The 20,963-nt window shown below is 37.2% G+C and overlaps 1 protein-coding gene and 1 pseudogene across 1 annotated transcript in view; one reads left to right on the top strand and one right to left on the bottom strand.

The window, feature by feature from the left end:
- The window catches only part of GALNTL6 (polypeptide N-acetylgalactosaminyltransferase like 6), a 1,233,119-nt gene that overhangs the window by 139,535 nt on the left and 1,072,621 nt on the right, over positions 1–20,963 (top strand). The gene's annotated exons all lie outside the window — the stretch shown is intronic.
- On the bottom strand, positions 15,353–15,669 carry LOC112826227 (protein S100-A10 pseudogene; annotated as a pseudogene).

Below are 20,963 nucleotides of genomic sequence, written 5' to 3' on the forward strand. Positions count from 1 at the left end.
TAGGATATAGTGTCCTTCCTCATCTCTTATTACAGTCTTTGTTTTAAAATCTAATTTGTCTGATACAAGGATTGCCACCCCAGCTTTCTTTTGGTGTACATTAGCATTGTAAATGGTTTTCCACCCCCTCACTTTCAATGTGGGGGTGTCTGTGGGTCTAAAATGAGTCTCTTGCAGAAAGCATATTGATGGGTCTTGTTTTTTAATCCAATCTGATAGCCTGTGTCTTTTGATTGGGGCATTGAGCCCATTTACATTCAGGGTAACTACTGAAAGATATGAATTTAGTGCCATTGTATTGCCTGTATTGTGACTGTTACTGTATATTGTCTGTGTTCCTTTCTGGTCTATGCTGCCTTTAGGCTCTGTCTTTGCTTAAAGGACCCCTTTCAATATTTCTAGTTGGGCTGGTTTCGTGTTTGCAAATTCCTTTAGTTTTTGTTTGTCCTGGAAGCTTTTTACCTCTCCTTCTATTTTCAGTGACAGCCTAGCTGGATATAGTATTCTTGGCTGCCTATTTTTCTCATTTAGTGCTCTGAAGATATCATGCCAGTCCTTTCTGGCCTGCCAAGTCTCTGTGGATAGGTCTGTTGCCAATCTAATGTTTCTATGATTATAGGTTACATATCTCTTCTCCTGAGCTGTTTTCAAGATTTTCTCTTTGTCTCTGAGACTCGTAAGTTTTACTATTAGATGTCGGGATGTTGACCTATTTTTATTGGTTTTGAGAGGGGTTCTCTGTGCTTCCTGGATTTTGATGCCTGTTTCCTCCCCCACATTAGGGAAGATCTGCTATAATTTGCTCCAATATACCTTCTACCCCTCTCTCTCTTTCTTCTTCGGGGATCCCAATTATTCTGTTGTTTTTGTCTTATCATATCACTTATCTCTCGAATTCTGCCCTCGTGATCCAGTAGTTGTTTATCTCTCTTTTTCTCAGCTTCTTTATTTTCAATCATTTGGTCTTCTATATCACTGATTCTGTCTTCTGCTTCATTTATCCTAGCAGTTAGTGCCCCCATTTTTGATTGCATCTCATTAATAGCCTTTTTGATTTTGACTTGGCTAGATTTTAGTTCTTTTATTTCTCCAGGAAGGGTTTCTCTAATAACATCCATGCTTTTTTCAAGCACAGCTAGAATCTTTAAAATCATGATTCTGAACTCTAGGTCCGACATCATACTAATGTCTCTATTGAGTAGGTCCCTGGCAGACAGTACTACCTCTTGTTCTTTTTGTTGAGGTGATATTTTTCCTCTTGTCATTTTGTCCAGAGGGGAATAGATGAATGAGAGAACAAAATGCTAACAGGTTAACAACGTCCCCAGAAAATATACTCTAAACAAATCAAAAAAGACCTGAAACCAGGGGAAAAGAAAGGGAAAGAAAGAGAAAAGAAAGAGAAAAAAAAGATAAAAAACAAACAAAAACAGGACAAAACAAAAAAAACAGAATATGATCAAATATCAGGTTAGTGCATAAATCAGTGCCACACATTAGATTTTGGGTGTATTTTGTTCTGTTAGAAGAAAGTGCCTCCTAAAATTTTAAAGAAAGGTAAACTTATATATGTACAAAGTAAGGGTTGATATAATGAAGGGATGGAATATGACTATAAAGATGAAAATTATAAAAAATTGTAAAAAAGGAATTTATAAGTTGCTTGAAAAAAGAATGAAGAGGATTAAAAAGAATGAAAAAAGAAAGAAAAAGGGGAGAGAATGTGATCAGGGAGGAGACTAGAACAAAGCCATACACTAGAGATTTAGGGTATATTTTGATCTGTTAGAAGAAACTGTATCTCAAAATTTTAAAGAGGAAACAACTTATATATATATGCCAATAAATATGTTTGTTGGCATATATGTTAATAAAATAAGGGTAACTACTATGAAGGGATAGAATATGACTCTAAAAATGAAAAATAATTTAAAAAAAAAGGATTGATAAGATGGTTGAAAAAGGTTAAAAGAAAAAATAAAAAAAAAACGTTAAAAAAATTAACTTTGAAAGACTAATGAATCATGGTTAAAAAAGCCATGGATTCTGTGTGCAGTATTCCCCTAGCGCTGGAGTTCTCCAGTTCTCATTGATTGTTAAACTTGGTCTTGGCTGGCTCTTCAAGCTGATCTTCTGAGGGAGGGGCCTGTTGCCATGGTTCCCAAATGCCTTTGCCAGAGGCGGAATTGCCCCACCCTTGTTGGTCTGGGCTAAGCAATCTGCTCGGGTTTGCTCTTGGGAGCTTTTGTTCCCTGCAAGCTCTCGATACAGGTTTGGAGGATGAGAGTGAAAATGGCGGCCTCCCAATCTCCGCCCCAGAGGAGCTGAGAATTCGGGACCCCGCTCCTCAGTGCGCCCCCAGAGAAAAGCAGTCAATCACTCCCGTCTCCCCGGTTTTCGGCCGCACTCCGTGCTCACCCGGCCTGTGACCGTGTGTTTCTATCTCTGGCAACCAACTCCGTGTGGAGTCTCCAAACCCAGCAGATCCCTGCGATGCACTCCCGCGCTGCTCCTCCTGGGAGAGGAAGGGGAGTCTCCCCGGCTCTGCCGCTTGTTGTGTCCCTGTTGGAGGAACAGTGGCCCGACTGTCACCAATCACAGTTTATGGCAACCCCGAGCTGAGAGCCTGCGCCTCAACTCCGTCTCTGCAGCTGGCTTCCCTGCTCCAATACCTGGGAGCTCTGCTGCACTCAGGCACCCCTGGTCTTTCTGTGACCCCTAGGGTCCTGAGACCACACTGTCCCGCGAGGGTTCCACCCCCAGCTTAGCCACTGGAGCGACATCCCTCAGCAGAGCCAAGTTCTGAAAGTTCCGATTTTGTGCTCCGCGGCTCTATCACTTGCCAGAAGCGGCCAAAGGAGGCCCCCTCCCCCACCGTCTATCCTCCCGAATATCGCCTCGGATTCACTTCTTCGCACGTCCTACCTTCCAGAAAGTGGTCGCTTTTCTGTTCAGCGTTGTTGCTATTCTTCTCTTCGATCTCCTGTTGAGTTCGTAGTTGTTCAGAATGGTTTGATCCCTATCCAGCTGAATTCCTGAGACCAGACGAAATCCAGATCTCCTACTCCTCCACCATCTTTCTCAGAAACCCTATTCTTAAATAAAAAGAGTTAATAAACTGCCCTTCGCTTAATGCTACTATGCCTAATTGTTATTAGTACAGTAGTAGTATATACATAGTATAATATGTACTTTAAATTCAGTTACAGCCACCTTTTTCAAAAAGTTATTGTTCTATAATACTTTATCATTGATACCTCCTATTGCAATTAATTTTTAACAGTTCCTTTTTTTTAAGATTTTATTTATTTATTTGAGAGAGAGAGAATGAGAGATAGAGAGCTCGAGAGGGAAGAGGGTCAGAGGGAGAAGCAGACTCCCTGCTGAGCAGGAAGCCCAATGTGCGACTCAATCCCGGGACTCCAGGATCATGACCTGAGCCGAAGGCAGTAGCTTAACCAACTGAGCCACCCAGGTGCCCAATTATTAACAGTTCTTTTATATTTGTTTGTAAAAAGCATTCATCCATATAATAAACTCCAGAAAGCAAATCATAGGTACTAAATCTTTAGAGCAGTGTATTTTACCTTTTAAAAATGCAGCTTGCACAAACTAAAGCTAATAAAAGTGTTTATTGTTAAATATGTTGGCTAAGGCATTTATAAAGTAGTGACACATTTGTTCTTAAATCCATTTTTTGTGCATTGCTCCTTTTGGACTGATACATTAGTTGAGTTATATGTTTAAATTATTAATTTGATTTTGCCTCTGAATTCTCTTTCTTGGATCACCCCAGAATATTATGGGGGAGGTGGGGGGGGCGGGGGCATGCTAGTAAGGGACTAACTACCCCTCCTGCTGGAGTTCAGACCAGGACCATGGGAATAGATTAAACAGAGCTCAGTTCTTTGTACATTGGTTGTATGACTTTGCTATTCATTTTTCTTATTGAAATTTATTGTTATTAGTTGCTGATGATATTGTATCTTACTATTTAATATAGACCTCTTTTAAATGCTATTAAATTATATATTATGCCTCACATTTAACAAGTTAAATGTATTAGAGAAGACTTATGAAAACTTTATTTAACTTTTTAAAAATTCTTTATCTTCTTAAGGTACAAAATCATTTTTATTTACCTGATCCAGAACTTCAAATTACTTATTTCATTATTGAATTACTAATTTAAATTTAATACTAATTTAATACAAATTGTTTAAAAGTGTTTAAGATCCATTAGCATGAGGAGCATAAAGAATTTATAGGTATATAAACAATATTTATAGAGAGAGGAGATAGGTAAGAAAGTAGAGAGAATTAAGTAAATTAACATAGATATGAAGAAACACCAAGTTTGGAATGTTGGTAATGGAAACAGTCTTTGAAACAGGTTTTGTTTTGTTTTGTTTTGTTTTCCATTCCTGGACAGTGCTTCATAGTAATTCTTTTTCTTGGCTACTGTTGAGAGGAGATTTGCAGTTCTGAAGAATGTAGGATGGCACCATGTCAGTAAAATACTCTTGTTACAGTGTTGCAGACCATAAGAAAAGGCTGAATTTCACTTCAATATCATAACCACTGAGCTGCATTTCTGTTGACCCTGACATTCATTCATTCATTTACTTATTTATTCATTTACTTATTTATTTATTTGTTTATCTTTATTTTTATTTTTTTAAAGATTTTATTTATTTATTTGAGAGAGAGAGTTAGCAAGAGCAGAAACAAGCAGGGGGAGTGGGAGAGGGAGAAGCAGGCTTCCCGCTGAGCAGAGAGCCCTTTTAAAAGGCTGACTTGAAGTCGTCTCCCTATCCATTTGCAACTTTTTGGCCTTAAGGTACCAGGGCAATATTGTGTCTTCCATTGTTTTCTTTAAGCTGTTTTTGTATATATTGGAATTTCACAAATAATGATAATTTAAGAACTAGCTCATTCACATTCATTTTAAACAGTGCTTATCTAGTTTACCCTATCTCAGAAACAGGATATTACTGTAAGGTGATGTGAATTTATTCAGAACTTGGAGGAGTTCATTTAACTAGGATTTTTTTTTTTAAATAAACACAACCAAAGTGTTAGTTGAAAATAACTCTTACTTGGTGAATATCTTTGTAAGAGAAATGATTGTAAGTGCTAGGGATGTAACAGTGGACAAAATTGGCAAAATGATCCTTGCCCTTGCCTTGGAGAATACAGGAAATGAATACATAAATGAGTTATTATATATACGTGTGTGTGTATATATATATTATATGTGTGTATACACCATATGTTATTTTTATGCATTATAAAATTAGAATATTATGTATATGTATAGTTAGTTGATGATGAGTGTTATGAAAAAATAATAGTAACAAAGCAGGGAAAGGGGGTAAACATTTCCAAAGGGCCAAGGAAGGACAAATGCAGTTTTACATAGCTTTTTCCATGAAAGATGAGCTGAAAAAGTGACATTGTGCAAAAATTTTAGGAGACCAGTATGGTGGGACAGCTACATGGCAGATGCAAAATCTCTGAGGTGGGGTATTTGTCACATTCAGGAAAGAGCATTGAAGGCAGAGGTGTCTCAAGTGGAATGATCAAACATTTAGAGTATTTAAATAAATACCCTACGGGTCATGTAGAGAATTTTTAGTCACATATGACGTTGTACTATCATATATGTGTCTGCTGCCTCCTCTTTGGACTCTGAGTTCTGCAAAAGCATAGTTGAGTGGTATTCATTTTTGTACCACCAGAGTATGATAACAGTGTCTGTTATGTTGAAGGCATCTTGCTGGCTTGAAGTATGACTTGGGTCATGAAAAGTCCAAATCTCAATGTGCAGTGGCACAAATAGCTAGAGACACCATCCCTAGAGATTCAGCCTTCATAAATGAGAACACTGTGCTAGTTTCCTGTGTCTTCTCTAACAACTTACCACAAATTGGGTGGCTTAAAGCCACTGAAATTTATTCCCTAACAATTTTAGAGACTAGAAGTCTGAAATTAAGGTGTTAGCTGTGTGCACTCCCTCTGAAGTCTCTAGTGATGAAGCCACTCCTTGCTTCTTGCAGCTTTTTGCTTGACATGTGGCCACATCCCTCCAGTCTCTGCCTCGGAGGCCACATTGAGTCTTCTCTGTGTGTGTGTGTTCCAAACTCCCTCTGCCTATCTATTATAAGAATATTTATTAGAGCCGCCTGGGTGGCTCAGTCAGTTAAGCTTCTGACTCTTGGTTTTGGCTCAGGCCATGATCTCATGGGTCCTGAGATGGAGCCCTGAGTTGGGCCCCGCGCTCAGCGGGGAGTCTACTTGAAGATTCTCTCCTCCTGCCCTACCCCCACTCATTCTCTCTCTCTTTCAAATAAATAAATAAATCTTTAAAAAAAGGATATTTGTGGGCTCCTGAGTGGCTCAGCCGGTTAAGTGTCTGCTGTCTGCCTTTGGCTCAGGTCATGATCCCAGGGTCCTGGGATTGAGTCCTGCACTGGGCTCCCTGCTCAGTGGGAAGTCTGCTTCTCCCTTTGCCCCTCCCCACACTCGTGCTCAGTCTCGCTATCTCTCTCTCTCTCTCCCTTTCACTCACTCTCACAAAAATAAATAAATAAAATCTTTAAAAAAAAGGATATTTGTGATTGCATTTAGAGACCATCTGGATGATCCAAGATAAACTCCTCCTTCGAAGATCTTCAAACACATCTTTTGAAATATAAGCTAATTTTCACTTTTTTGCCATGTCAAGTAATAATCACAGGTCCTGGAGATTAAGATGTAGTCATACCTTTTGGGGGTCTGTAATTTAACCCACTCCAAGCACAATAACAGAAGTCTCTAGATATGTGTTTCCAAATTAAAGTAGGGATCTATTTTGATTGCGCCACTGGCCCCATTGTAGGGATCTATTTTGAAAGAATGTCCTCCTGTGGCGTAGGACGTGGGAAGGGATGGACATGAGAGTAGGGCACTGGTCAACTTCACTGGAGTAGAGAAAGCCTTCATTCTCAGATGAGTAATAGAAGCTTTGTCATGTAGTCTGTGCAAACTAATAAATGTTATGATTGGAAGCCAGTAGAAATGCAGTCATGCCCATTGCTACAATATATACTCCAAAATCTCAGCAGCCTGATGCACTATGAATTTTGTTACTTACTTACCTCGTGATCTAGGATGTGCAGCTGAGGGAGATGGTGCTCTCTCCATTCTGTTATTTAGGAACTCAGTCTGAGAGATGCTCTGCCACCTTCAAACATGATGCCCAAGCTCACCATGGCTTTCAACAACCAGCTTGTCAATGGAAGGCAGTTAGAGAAGTTCTTATAATTTTCAGTGGCTTATCTTGAAAAAAAGAACATTTCTGAGACAGAATGCTCTCTAAAAAAATACAGTCATCGTTTTTCTTCTATGATTGTTCATTATTGTTCAAATAAAGTGTTCCCATGTGTGGGGCAGGGGTGGGAGAAAATGGCTTCCACTCAAGTTCTGATTTTGGTTGGTCCAGTGTTTTGCAGTTTAATTTTTTTAATGAGCACTATAATAAAGTTATAATGACGTTTGTTTTAATTATAGTTGAATGACATTACATAATACTGCCTTGTTTTAGTTTAATTGTTATACCTTCAAAACAAAAAAGAACTTCACTGCTAATGAGAATTGTCTTACCACATTTGAAAATGAATGGTAATATTATGTTTTATATGAAATCTCTGAAAAATGGATTTTTAATTTTTGTACACAGTCATTCTTCAAGAATGAAGATTTTTACATCATTATACTTGTTGGTACTTTTAATTATACTAATTTTGGACAAAATTAAATTTGACCTTTATAGCACTACCATCAATTTCATAACATTTCCAATCAATTTAATTTTCAATGTAAAGATGTCAAGACAATGATTTCAAGTTTATAGCAATTGACTGGGATACTGTTATATATTTCATTGTGCCTTAATCAACTTAAAGTTAAGAATCAAATAAGGTCAGGATAACTCTGTGTTTACTTCAGTTTACAGTAAGGCCATCAAGAGATTCTGATCTTCTCTCTTTCCCAAATCTGTGTACTGTGAAAAATTATCAAATAAAAGGGATGGTCCTGGGACTATGACCACGACATAGAGATGCATGAAGAATTTTTCCGTTTTTGAAATACAAAGTATTTTTGCTGACTATCTTAATAACAATTCATTACCATATCATTAAATCAATTAACTAATATTAATAATTAAATTAACCAATATGTGTATTATTATAGAAAATAAGCTATTTCATCTTTTATGATTTCCAAGAATATATTTTCCAGGAAGAGAAAAAAGTTATTGCCTTACCTCACATAAAATGTGATTATTTGATATTTCATTCATCTTAATTTTTTTTAAAGATTCTATTTATTTATTTGACAGAGAGAAAGACAGTTCCTTCTCTCGAAGGAACACAAGCAGGAGGAGTGGGAGAGGGAGAAGCAGGCTTCCCGCCAAGCAGAGATCCTGATGTGGGGCTCGATCCCAGGACCCTGGGATCATGACCTGAGCCTAAGGTAGACACTTAATGACTGAGCCACCCAGGCGCCCTCATCTTAAATTTTTTTTATGCCAATTCAAATGAACATAATACAAGTATTCCAGTAGAAGTGGAAAAAGGGGCTAGCAGCATGAACCCTAAAAAGGGTTTTGTCAGGGGCAGAAATATGAAGACTGGGAATAATTATATATTATCATTAAATGAAATTATGTAGAAAGAGAATTCAGACATTTTGGAGTACAATTTTTAGTGAACTTCCAGGGAATATCCTTTTTTTGAGTCTATTGACATGCCTGAGAGTCAGGGTGGTTTTGTGTCCCTGAAAAGCCAGAAGCTAATATAATTTTTGGGATAGAGAGCCAGAAATCTAATCAGCTTCCAATCAATTATTTTAATTTTTTAGCATTATTAAGCTCAAAATATGTAGTAAATTTAGATCTTCCTCAATTTACTACAGGGTTATGTGGTGACAAACCCACTGTAAGTTGGAAAATATCATGAGTCAAAAGTGAGTTTAATACTTTTTTAAAATTTTTTATTGTTATGTTAATCACCATACATTACATCATTAGTTTTTGATGCAGTGTTCCATGATTCGTTGTTTGTGCATAACACCCAGTGCTCCGTTCAGTGTGTGCCCTCTTTAATACCCATCACCAGGCTAACCCATCCCCCCACCCCCTCCCCTCTAGAACCCTCAGTTTGTTTTTCAGAGTCCATCATCTCTCATGGTTCGTCTCCCCCTCCGCCTTACTCCCCTTCATTCTTCCCCTCCTGCTATCTTCTTCTTCTTTTTTTCTTACCATATATTTAATTATTTGTTTCAGAAGTACAAATCTGTGATTCAGTAGTCTTGCACAATTCACAGCACTCACCATGAGTTTAATACTTGTAACCTACATAACAACTTAGCTTAGTCTAGCTTACCATAAATATGCTCAAACACTTACATTAGCCTACAGTTGGGCAAAACCACCTAACAAAGCCCCTTTAATATTAAAGTCTAAGTATATCATGTAATTTATTAAATACTGTACTGAAAGTGAAAAACTGAATGATTGTATGAGTACAGAATGATTACAAGCATATCAGTTGTTTATCCTCATGATCCTGTGGCTGACGAGGAGCCGGGGCTCCCTGCCATTGTTCCACATCCTGAGGGAGTATCATAGGGGATATTGCTAGCCCAGGAAAAAGATCAAAATTCAAAATCTGAAGTATGGTTTCTACTGAATGTGTATTGCTTTTGCAACATTGTAAAGTTGGAAAGTTGTAAGTTGAATACAAGTTAGGGACATCTCTACTACATTAAGAACTGGGGCTAGAAAGACTAAATATCTAGTTGAAAACATCAAAGTATATTGGGAGAGATAGGAAACATATTCCAAGATTCATATACACATTGCAGAAAGAAACATGAGTAGAATGTTATGAAAGAATAGAAGAGAGGCTTTCCAGAGGAGATTTCATTTAAATTGAGTAAGGTCACACAGTGATCTGGAAGAGTGAAAAAATATTACTCTCTTCAGTCTTCTTGAATAAATTAAAGGATATTCAAAGACTGAAATTTTGTTGTAATGATTTGGATTTCAACTCTCACATGAAATCTACTTTTGAAGTCAATGAGCAATAATTACAAGGCAGCTACATGTCAGGAACTGTGCTTGGAGTTCATCTCAAGTAGTCTTTGGGGTTAGTTAATCAGAGAGACCGATGAAATTATAACTTCTTCATAACATAGTATGTTATCTGTGGCTATGTAATGTGAAATCAATGAAAAAGGAGGCCATTAGACTGAGGTGGGTCTAACGCTGTGGCAGCCTTTGTAAGCAAACCAAAACCCAACCCTATAAATGCCTCAAGGTTACAAAGTTGAAACCCAAGGACAACCAGTTACTAATAGCCAGCTAGATTTTAAGCTTTAGCCAATCAAATAATTTCCTCACATTTCCGCATTTTGTCTTTATATATAAATGTCTCCTCTGGCTTCAGTCTGTGGAGCAGTCCTAACCACTTCCAGTTTTGCACTTGCCAATTTGAATTGATTTTTGCTCAAATAAAATCGTAAAATTTTAATATGCCTCAGTTTATCTTTAGCAGTAACAAATTGCCACACATATAGTAGCTCAAGTGATGTATACTACTACATCTGTATGTACAACTGTGCTGTTACTGTTTCTCTAGTTGGAAATCTGGAAACTGCTTATCTGGGTTTTCTGCTTCAGGGTCTCACCAGGCTATATTCCAGGTGTTGGCTAAGTTTGCAGTATCATCAGAGGCTCCATTAGGGAAAGATCAACTTCCAAGAGTCCTTAGGCTGTGGTAGAATTTGTTTCTTTTGGTCATAGGACTGAGGGTTTCAGTTTTTTACTTCTGACAGCCCTGAGCTTCTAGAGGACGCATGGAGTTCCTTCTCAAGTGGGTTACTCCAACATGGCCATTTACCCCATGGCATACTTCTTGAAAGGTAATAATGGAGATAAAGTAAATCTGTCAGCAAGACAGAATCTTGTACATAAAACATGATTATGGGAGTGACCTTCCATCACCTTTGCTGTATTCCATTGATTAGAGGCAGCTCACAAGTTGCACCACACTTGGAGAGAGTTACACAGAGGCGTGAATACCAGGAGGTAGGAGTCACAGGGACCAACTGTATGTATTGTATCTTAGAATTTGGAAAGTTCTGTAGGCACTTTGCTCAGCCTAAGCATTTAGAAGGTTTTCCTAGAAGAAATGAAAGTTCTATGGATGATGTTCAGGAAAAAAAAAATTAGCAAGCAAACGAAGGCAGGAAGGGCATTCCTGGCAGAGAAAAATAGCTGGAGCAAAAATACTGATGGGCAGACAAGAGTGTGTCAGGAAGGTCCAAGTGAATGGTGAGACATGGCTTAGGAGGAAGCTAGGGATCAGGTAATGCAGAGCCAGAGATGCTGTGCTGCAAGGAGGGGAGAAAAACTCTGACCAAAGTATGAGAAGTGATTGGTTTGTAAAAACTCGAGTCAGTAAGATCACTTAGGAAGAGAGTTCAGTGATCCTGTCAGAGGTAATGGCCTGAATTAGGACCAGGACAGTGGAAATGAAGGAAAACAAAGAGATTGGCAAACCTGTAGGGAATGATATCAGGAAATCAAAGTGTGTTGATAGTTACATTCAGAATTCAGGGAAAATGAGGTGTCTGACTTCCTTTTAGTTTTCTGCCTTGTATGTAGGATAAATTATAGAGCCAGCCTTAGACAAGGAATGCTGTTTTTTTTTTTATTTTAATATATTTTCTTTTTGCCAATTTAAGTTACATATCTTTGTTTTAGGATTGTCTTCTGTGATTAGGGTTGGGAAAAATCCCTTTGGTAACCACCTGTTTGGAGCTACAATTGTCTACCCAGAAGACATATTTTTTAAAAATTAATGTGGAAAAGACATCTTGCTTTTCTTTGCATTGATACAGGTAACTAAAGGGGGAAAATTCTGGGCTGCTTTTACTTAAAAGGAAGTATTTCCTATCAAGATGTGACCATAATAGTTAGATGAACAGCAGTATAAAATACTTTGACATAGCTCTCATGTAATACGCTTCCAATGTTTATGCAGCCAAAGATGTTTTAACATTCACTTTAAAAAGTTTTAATTATGAAGCATCTGAAATTTTACAAAGATAACATCACTGACTCACATGGGCCATAACTAAGATTAAACAGATGTTCACATTATGCTTTATTTACTTCACATCATTCCCTTATTGAAAGAAATAAAGCATTATCCTCATCTCAACACCCTCATCCTTCTTTCAGTGCTTGCTCCCAGAGTTAACTTTTACTTAGAAAAAAATTGCATATCATAGCTAATTTTTACATATTTTATTGAATATTTATTTCAAAAACCACAAATATTAAATATTCTCTTTTAAAATAATAAATAGTATGATGACATATTTGTCATTTTGTAATGTGATTTTCTCACCTAACATTGTGGAATGTTTTTTTTTTAATTTTTATTTTATTTGTTTTTTTTTAATTCCATATTTTTCTTTAAGTTTCTGTTTGGTTGTGGATCATTAGGTGATGTCCAAAACTTGATGTGAGGAGGTAAATTTTTTGAGTCCTTGAATATCCACCATAACATTTGATTATTTTTGTCAGATATAGGATTCTAGGTTGAGGGTAATTTACTCTCAGAACATTAAAATCGTCACTCTCATTGCTTCATGAGAAGCCTGAGGCCAGCCTCATTCTGATTCCTTTGCAGATGACTTATTTTTTTATTTTATAAAAATAAACATATAGGGCGCCTGGGTGGCTCAGTTGGTTAAGCGACTGCCTTCGGTTCGGGTCATGATCCTGGAGTCCCGGGATCAAGTCCCACATCGGGCTCCCTGCTCGGCGGGGAGTCTGCTTCTCCCTCTGACTCTCTTCCCTCTCGTGCTCTCTATCTCTCATTCTCTCTCTCTCAAATAAATTAAAAAAAATAAAAAATCTAAAAAGATAAACATATAATGTATACATGTATATATAAAATAAACTTATATATATATGTATATATGTGTATATAAAAATTTCCATCTTGTTTTATGTAGATTCTGACTCAGAATGCTATCATGTGTGTCCTGCACATTTATTTAGTCATTTGCTACTAAAATCATTAGCCACAGAAAAGGTAAAATTTTTATACTATCTTTCTAAGAAGTCTTTGTACATGTCTCCTGTGTACATGTGTTAGAATTTTTGGAGTTTAAATTCCTTGTTATAGAATATCTAGATTGTAGGACATGCATATCTTCCACTTGTCTAGAAATTCATAACACTTTACCTAAGCTTCATGAATATAAATGGGTTCCCATCTCCCACATCTTCACCAATGCTTGTTATTATCAGACTTATAAAAGTTTTATCATCTTATGAATATGAAATAGCATCTCATTATTATTACCGTTTTATTTTTACCTGATGATTCATGAGACCAAACATCCTGTAATGTATTTCTTGACCTTTTGATTTCTTACTCTTGAGAATCTCATGGTTTGTATTTTTTAGATTTATTTTAGTTGAGATGTGTGATTTTTTCTTTCTGATTTGCAAGTTACTTACTTATTTATTTATTTATTTATTTATTCATTTTGCAAGCTATTGTTATTTTCTGGACACTAACCCTTTGTTGTCTATAGGCTTTACAGTTTCTCCTTTTTGTGTCTTTTGCTTTCAATTTGTTTATGACGTCTTTTTTCTCTCTTAAGAATTCCCTCCATTGAGATTGTTAAAATATCCCCCCATATTTCCTTCTATAGGTTTAGTTTTGCTTTCACCTATGTGTCACTGTTTATTCTGTTGAATGTTAGGGAGCCATGTAAATTTTCTTTGATCATAAGGGGTAGCCATCTCTTTCAGCACAATTCATGGAATAATGCAGACTTTTCCACTGAAACAGGAAGAGGATCTAGTATTTTCTTTCTGTTCCATTAAGCAAACGCCATGCTTTTCAAAAGAATTGTAAGTTCAAAACAAGGTATTCTATCTGATAAGCTGTTTTCTTTAAAGTTGTTCTATTATTTGAGATTGTCTTTGCTGTTGTTGGCTATTTACTTCGCATTTAAAAAAAGGAACCAGCTTACTACGTTTTAAGGATAACATTTGTGGAGTTAGGTTGGAACTGTTTGGATTTTATGGAGAATATACCATATCTCTTCTTATGTTTTTCAGTATTATTTTACAATTATTGGTATGGTTTGCATATGTCATAATTAGAGTAAATATTTTGGTATCATACATGATTCCTCTCTTCTCTCATGCTTTACACATACTGTACCAAAGTTTTCCCTGTTCCATTAGGCTGTGCATAACTACCCCATCACCTTTCTCTTCTCTTTCTTACCACTTCCTCTTAACCTTTAGATCATTCTGCTCCAGCAGAATGGTCTTCTTGCTAAGAGAAGGTGAAAATCATATTCCTCTTTAAGGGATTTTAAATTTTGTGATCCACTTTGCTTGGAATGCCACTCCTTCTCCCTAGCTGATCGTTCCATAGTTGTGTCTCTCACGTCACTCAGGTTTCAGCCTGACTGCCACTGTTATATGTAGGTCTTTCTTCATATTTCTTTGGTACTTCTGTAAATGAAGACATCTTCCCTCATCCTCTAAAGATTCATTTCATGTTTCTCTTAATTTCAGAGTAATTACCACTCATTGACTCCTTTTAAGACACGATAACATTCCCAATATCTAGAACAATGTCTGACTGAGTAGCAACTCAATAAATGTTAGTGGAATAACTGCAAGAATAAGGGCATCTACTCTTAGGTATAATAAAATTGTTATTTTTGACGAAATTTTCTCTCAAATTATGTTTCATAATTGTTCTTAGAGAATGAAAACACAATGTCTGAAAAATAATAAATCTTTAATAAATATTTAGTCTACACCAGGTGGTGTTCTAAGTAATTTATATTATGAACTCATTGAATCCTCACAACTCTAAATACAGATACCAGGGTAGGCAGACAGTCTCTCTTCTGCTGTCCTACCCGCTGTTCCCTTGTGGTGTAGTCAATGAACTTCTATCTCCTTTAAATGTGTGTATATATCTATATATACACACACCAGTATTATTTTTTTTTCAAGTGAGGAACTAAAAAAGGAATTTGTTTATTGAGGGCAAGAGGGTGCAAGCAATATAAAAATCAAAAGTTTATCTGACTTTTCTTTCTCTGCTTCTCAAATGGGGGTTGGATTTTATTTGTACATTTTCTGAGGGTCCCCATCTGCTCATGGAATCCTTTATACAGGGGGAAGCTGTGGGACAGATTCCTAAAGAGACCCTTCAGGAAAACTCTCATTGGGTGGGTGGGAGTGTTGCTCCATGTTGCCTACTTCTTTCCCCTCTGCTTCATGTGCATTACAAAATAGTCATTGCATGCGATGGTGAGCCCAGCAATTAGCGAGAAGATGCTCTGGAAGCCCACTTTGCCGTCTCGGCACTGATCCAGGTCCTTCATTATTTTGTCCATGGCCAAAGGGTCTTTTTGATTTTCCAAAAATCCAGGGAACTCCTTTTCCATGAGTACTCTCAGGTCTTCCTTTGTTAAGTAGCCTTTATTCCCAGCAAACTTGTGAAACATGAACATCATGGTTTCCACGGTGTGCTCCATTTGAGACGGCATTTTGATGAGATCTGTTGAAACCTTGGCCTGAGGCGCGGCGGGGACGATTCGCATACCAGTATTATTATTACTTCCTCTTAACAGATGAAAACACTGAGGTCAGGGAGTTTTAAAAATGTGCTTTTGGTCATTTAACAGTGGAGTCACTTGAAATCAGTGAAATCACTGCATTCTGGCTCCAGAGCCTGCAGGCCACAAGCCAGAAAGAATGGTCTTAACAGTGATTGCAGGTTTTCAGTCTGAGAAATAAAATGAGGAAACAGGTGGAAAATTTTAAAATGAGAAGACTAGTAAGAATAAGTGAATGCTGGGGCGCCTGGGCGGCTCAGTCAGTTAAGCGTCTGCGTTCAGCTCAGGTCATGATCTCAGGATCCTGGGATCGAGTCCAACATTGGGCTCCCTGCTCAGCGGGAGTCTGCCTCTCCTTCTCCATCTGCCCCTCCCCCAGCTTATGCTCTCTCTCTTGCAAAAATAACTAAATAAAATCATAAAGAGAATAAGTGAATGCATATTCATGTACTTATGTGTGACAGCTTTTCCATATCCCTTTAATGATCTTTTTTACATTTTTATAAAAGAGAAATAATATGAAAAATTCTATCTTTGAGAAAATACATCATCAATGTACTTTACAATTCATAGTCTCCTATTTTTATTACAAAAACTTTACTATCATGGGATACCTATTTGCCATTTTATTTTATACTTGAAATGGTAAACAATACTCTATGCATTAAGATTTCCTCTATGTATTTGGAGGTGCTTGCAGGGCTCAGTCAGTTAAGCATCGACTCTCGATTTGGGCCCAGGTCACAATCTCAGGGTCATGAGATTGAGCACTACCATGGGGCTCCACGCTCAGCAGGGAGTCTGCTTGAGATTCTCTCTTTCCCACTCCTCCTCCCTCTACACCTCCACCTGCTCCTACGTGCGTGTGCACACATGCACTCTCACCCTCTCTCGCAAATACATAAATAAATCTTAAAAAAATGATTTCCTCTGTGTATTTGATATCAATTTTTTCTTAAGGAGCATAGTAACTCTTATTGACTATATTCACTGGTTTCAACTCCAGAGATAATTACTTATGTTTCTCCATATATTAGCTGCATTAAATAATCTATAGTATCCAGACCTATCATTGCTCTGTGACATCTTGTTTTCCTTGCAGGTCTTTAAAACCTTCTCTCATTGGGCCCAACTTGTCTGGCCATCTTTGTCCCCACTAATTCCCCACACCCATTTTTTTTTTTTTTTGTATTCAACTCAGTCTACTTACTTTTCCAGAAACACATCTTACACGTTTTAACCTCTGTGAATATACTGAAGTCTTTTATCTCATTGGTATGGTTTTGCCATTCTTACTCTCTTGCAGCTATTTGAATTCTATTAGTCTTTAAAAACCCAATCATAGGGCGCCTGGGTGGCTCAGATGGTTAAGCGTCTGCCTTCGGCTCAGGTCATGATCCCAGGGTCCTGGGATCGAGTCCCGCATCGGGCTCCCTGCTCCTTGGGAGCCTGCTTCTCCCTCTGCTTCTCTCTCTCTCTCTCTCTCTCCTCCTCTGTCTCTCATGAATAAAAAAAAAAAAAATTTTTAAAAAAAAAAAAAAAAAAAAAAAAAAAACCCAATCATATTCTACATCTCTTCCATGAAAGCATGTCTCTTTACTCTATCTGGATAACAAAGTGATGCCACTAGGAAAACTAGACACTGGTATTATAATAGCGCTGTAAGATGACAGATGGTAGCTACACTGGCAGCGAGCTCAGGGTGAAGTATAGACTTGTGGAATCACTCTGCTGTACACCTGAAACTAATGTAACATTGTGTGTCAACTATACTTCAGTAAAAAAAAAAAAAGGAAAGTGATGCTATCACATACAAGGGGTGCACACGGAAGGACCGGCATATATATCAGCAATATTTCAAACAGGTTCCTTTACTCTGTCACTGGCTACTCATATTACCTTACTCACATTCTGTGCTTTCTATGCACAGGCCTTTCTCTGTATTTTCTAGTATCACTCATTGAGTGAAATCACCAACAACAATGGCCAAAAATACAGAGTAAGAATGCTTTATTATAACAAGAAAGTATTATCTTTTTGAATTAGTGCTTTCATTTTCTTTGGGTAAATACCCAGTAGTGGAATTACTAGATCATATGGTATATCTATTTTTAAATTTTTGAGCAATCTCTTTACTGTTTTCCATAATAGTTACACCAATATAGTGACAGATGGTGACCACACTTACCATAGTAAGCACTGAATAATGTATAGAATTGTCAAATCACTATGTTGTACACTTGAGACTAATATAACATTGTATGTCAACTATAGTTCTATTAAAAAAGATACAGGGAGAAATCTTTTATAGATAATTTTCTTTTTCCCAAGAGGTTGTCTGTGGTTGTTTACTGTAGTTTCACATTTAGTCTTAACTTATATCTTTTACTTTCCTTTTTTTTTTAAATTTTGTTTATTTATTTGACAGAGAGAGAGAGAGACAGTGAGAAAGGGAACACAAGCAGGGGGAGTGGGAGAGGGAGAAGCAGGCTTCCTGCCAAGCAGGGAGCCCGATACAGGACTCGATCCAGGGATTCCAGGATCACGACCTGAGCCGAAGGCAGATGCTTAACAACTGAGCCACCTAGGTGCCTTATCTTTTACTTTCAGTTGAGTCTTCTCCATTAGCTTCCTTGAAGGGGGCAATATATTGCTGTTTTTGCTGATTCTCCCTGTTCCCCCCCTCCCTCCCACTCACACATCCATCTGAGGCCCCTAAATCCAACTGTGTGGGTGAGGTGCTCTTTCTTTCACAAAATAGTTCTGTCTCAGTTTAGCATGTGGTCATCTTCTGCCTGTTTCTTGTACTAAACTGCAAGCCAATATCTCTCCTCTAGAATCATTGTATTCAGAGGCAGTGTGTATAATATGATGGAAGCAAATGATCTGAGTTTTGTGGTCATGTGATTTTAGCCTCATATCTCTTATCTATAACTAATGTATACCTTACATAGATATGGACTGATATGTGCTCCCAATGAAGTAAGTACATAAAAGCACTTTATGAAATATGAAAAATTAAAATGTTAACTGATTTGAAATATTAGCCTGTCTTCTTTAGAAAAGTCTGTAGAAGACCCATGAGAGACTATGGACTCTGAGAAACAAACTGAGGGTTCTAGAAGGGGTGGGGTGGGGGGATGGGTTAGCCTGGTGATGGGTATTAAAGAGGGCAGTTATTGAATGGGGCACTGGGTGTTATACACAAACAATGAATCATGGAACACTACATCAAAAACTAATGATGTGATGTATGGTGACTAACATAACATAATAAAATTTAAAAAAAAAAGTCTGTAGCACACACTTCCCTGGTTTTCATTCTTTCCATTTATACATAATTTTATGCATATCTTTGACATATAGTATATATGGATTAGATCCTTCTTGCACCAAAAAAGAGAGAAGTGTAATAAATATGCAATTAGATGCAAAACTGTGCCTGATGCCAGCCTTTGATTTGGTTAAGGGAAGTTTTTTCCTCAGTGCTTATCAATATCTTTTGGTGATGTTTTTGCATGTGTCTTTAGTGGAAAAGTCTCTTGAGAAGTTCACATCAAGTGGCCTGCCAGCCCTTATATCTTTCCACAATCCCTCAGCAATGCCATTTTGCCTGAATTGCTAGTAGATTGCATTCACAAAGAATTTCCTCCATCCTGCCTGCAGGTGGTTATTAAACTACACCTTGCCATTTGCCAGTGGCTGGACATCCTGCCAACTTTCATTCTTAATGTAGGTCTAGCCCAGCAGAGTTTTATTAAACATCCTTGATTGCATTCATGCAGGAATGTATTCCATAATGTTCTTGTTGACAGTCTTACTCAGGATTTACTGACACTTTGGATTTATAGAGGAAGTTGTAGATACACCATATGATAATCACTTTCCTGTTTACTGGTATTGTAGTGCTGATTTTTAAATACTTAAAAATTTTCAACTGTTGATGACTGAAATTTCAATTGTATAGATTAGTGTTAGAATAAAAGATTATATCCATCATTGTCTTATGTGAAAAAAAAATTGCCCCAGATATACTGATATTTTGTTTGAGGTTCCTCAAATTTGAATCTCAACTGGACATTTTAAAATATTGGAAAGGAGGGGGACAATGAGGAGAATTATGCTTTATTCATTCCTAGTTACCTTTCCCACTGTGTACAACATATTGTAGCTACCATCTGTTCAGTATTAAGAGTAAGGATACCCATTAGGGATGAAGCTGAAAAAATATACAGTGAATAAAAATCAAGATATCCAATTCACATTGTATGTTGTTAATGAAATTTACTTCCAAAAAGCATCATTTTAGAAAAGTCTAATTATATTGTTATTCTAAACATTATCAGCTTTATTGTTATTAAATGAGAAATCATAACTGACAGAACCTTCTTTTTAATCAAATGCTTTTGTTACGGAATATCTTGTTGCAATTCATGAGAATTATTTGTATAAATTGTCTGTTCATAATATATTATAAAGCCTGGTTTTTCATGCAATAGATTTGTTGCAGAAAAACACAACACAGTTGTGTTCATGGAGGATACTTCAACACAGTTAAAGATGATTTTGTATGGGTGACTTTAAATAATAATCAGGAAAACTGTGGCTGTTTGTGTGAAAACTACATCTGCTTTCCTAAATATATAAATTGTATAGATAAACACTAATATAGTATACTTTATGGCATTTATTTTCTATGTGTTCTAGTGACTACTGTTTTGTCAAGATTTACCACAACAATTTTGGAATTGCAATATGCAACATGGCACATGTCTGTTTTATGTAGTTACCCGGTGAATTGTGTTGGTGGAAACTGGGTGTTATAAAAAAAGCAAAAACAAAAACATAAAAACGAAAAAAACACACACAAGAGAGAGAGGGATTATTGACTCTGTTCATTACCAACTGTGAACAGCTGCACGGGGAAGCTGAAAGCCTGTAGGCCTGCTGAGCACCTCTCTGAGACTAAAGCCATTTGAAGCCAGGTTGGAAGCCGCAGGTGGCTGAGGTGTCTTGTCTAGACAGCGGGGATCTCTGCACAGCTCTTCAAGGAATGGGCACAACACTTTATAGAGAGAAAGTCCTTCCAGAGTTCTAGGCACAGTTTCATAGGCATTTCTTTTATGTATGAACACTACATCAAAAACTAATGATGTAATGTATGGTGATTAACATCACGTAATACAAAAAAAAAATTAAAAATGAGTAAAGAGAGGGAGCCTGGGTGGCTCAGTTGGTTAAAA

This window comes from Callorhinus ursinus, unplaced genomic scaffold, assembly GCF_003265705.2.
Source record: "Callorhinus ursinus isolate GAN/ISIS: 27379988/994484 unplaced genomic scaffold, GSC_fseal_2.0 scaffold4, whole genome shotgun sequence".
Taxonomy (NCBI): Eukaryota; Metazoa; Chordata; class Mammalia; order Carnivora; family Otariidae; genus Callorhinus; species Callorhinus ursinus.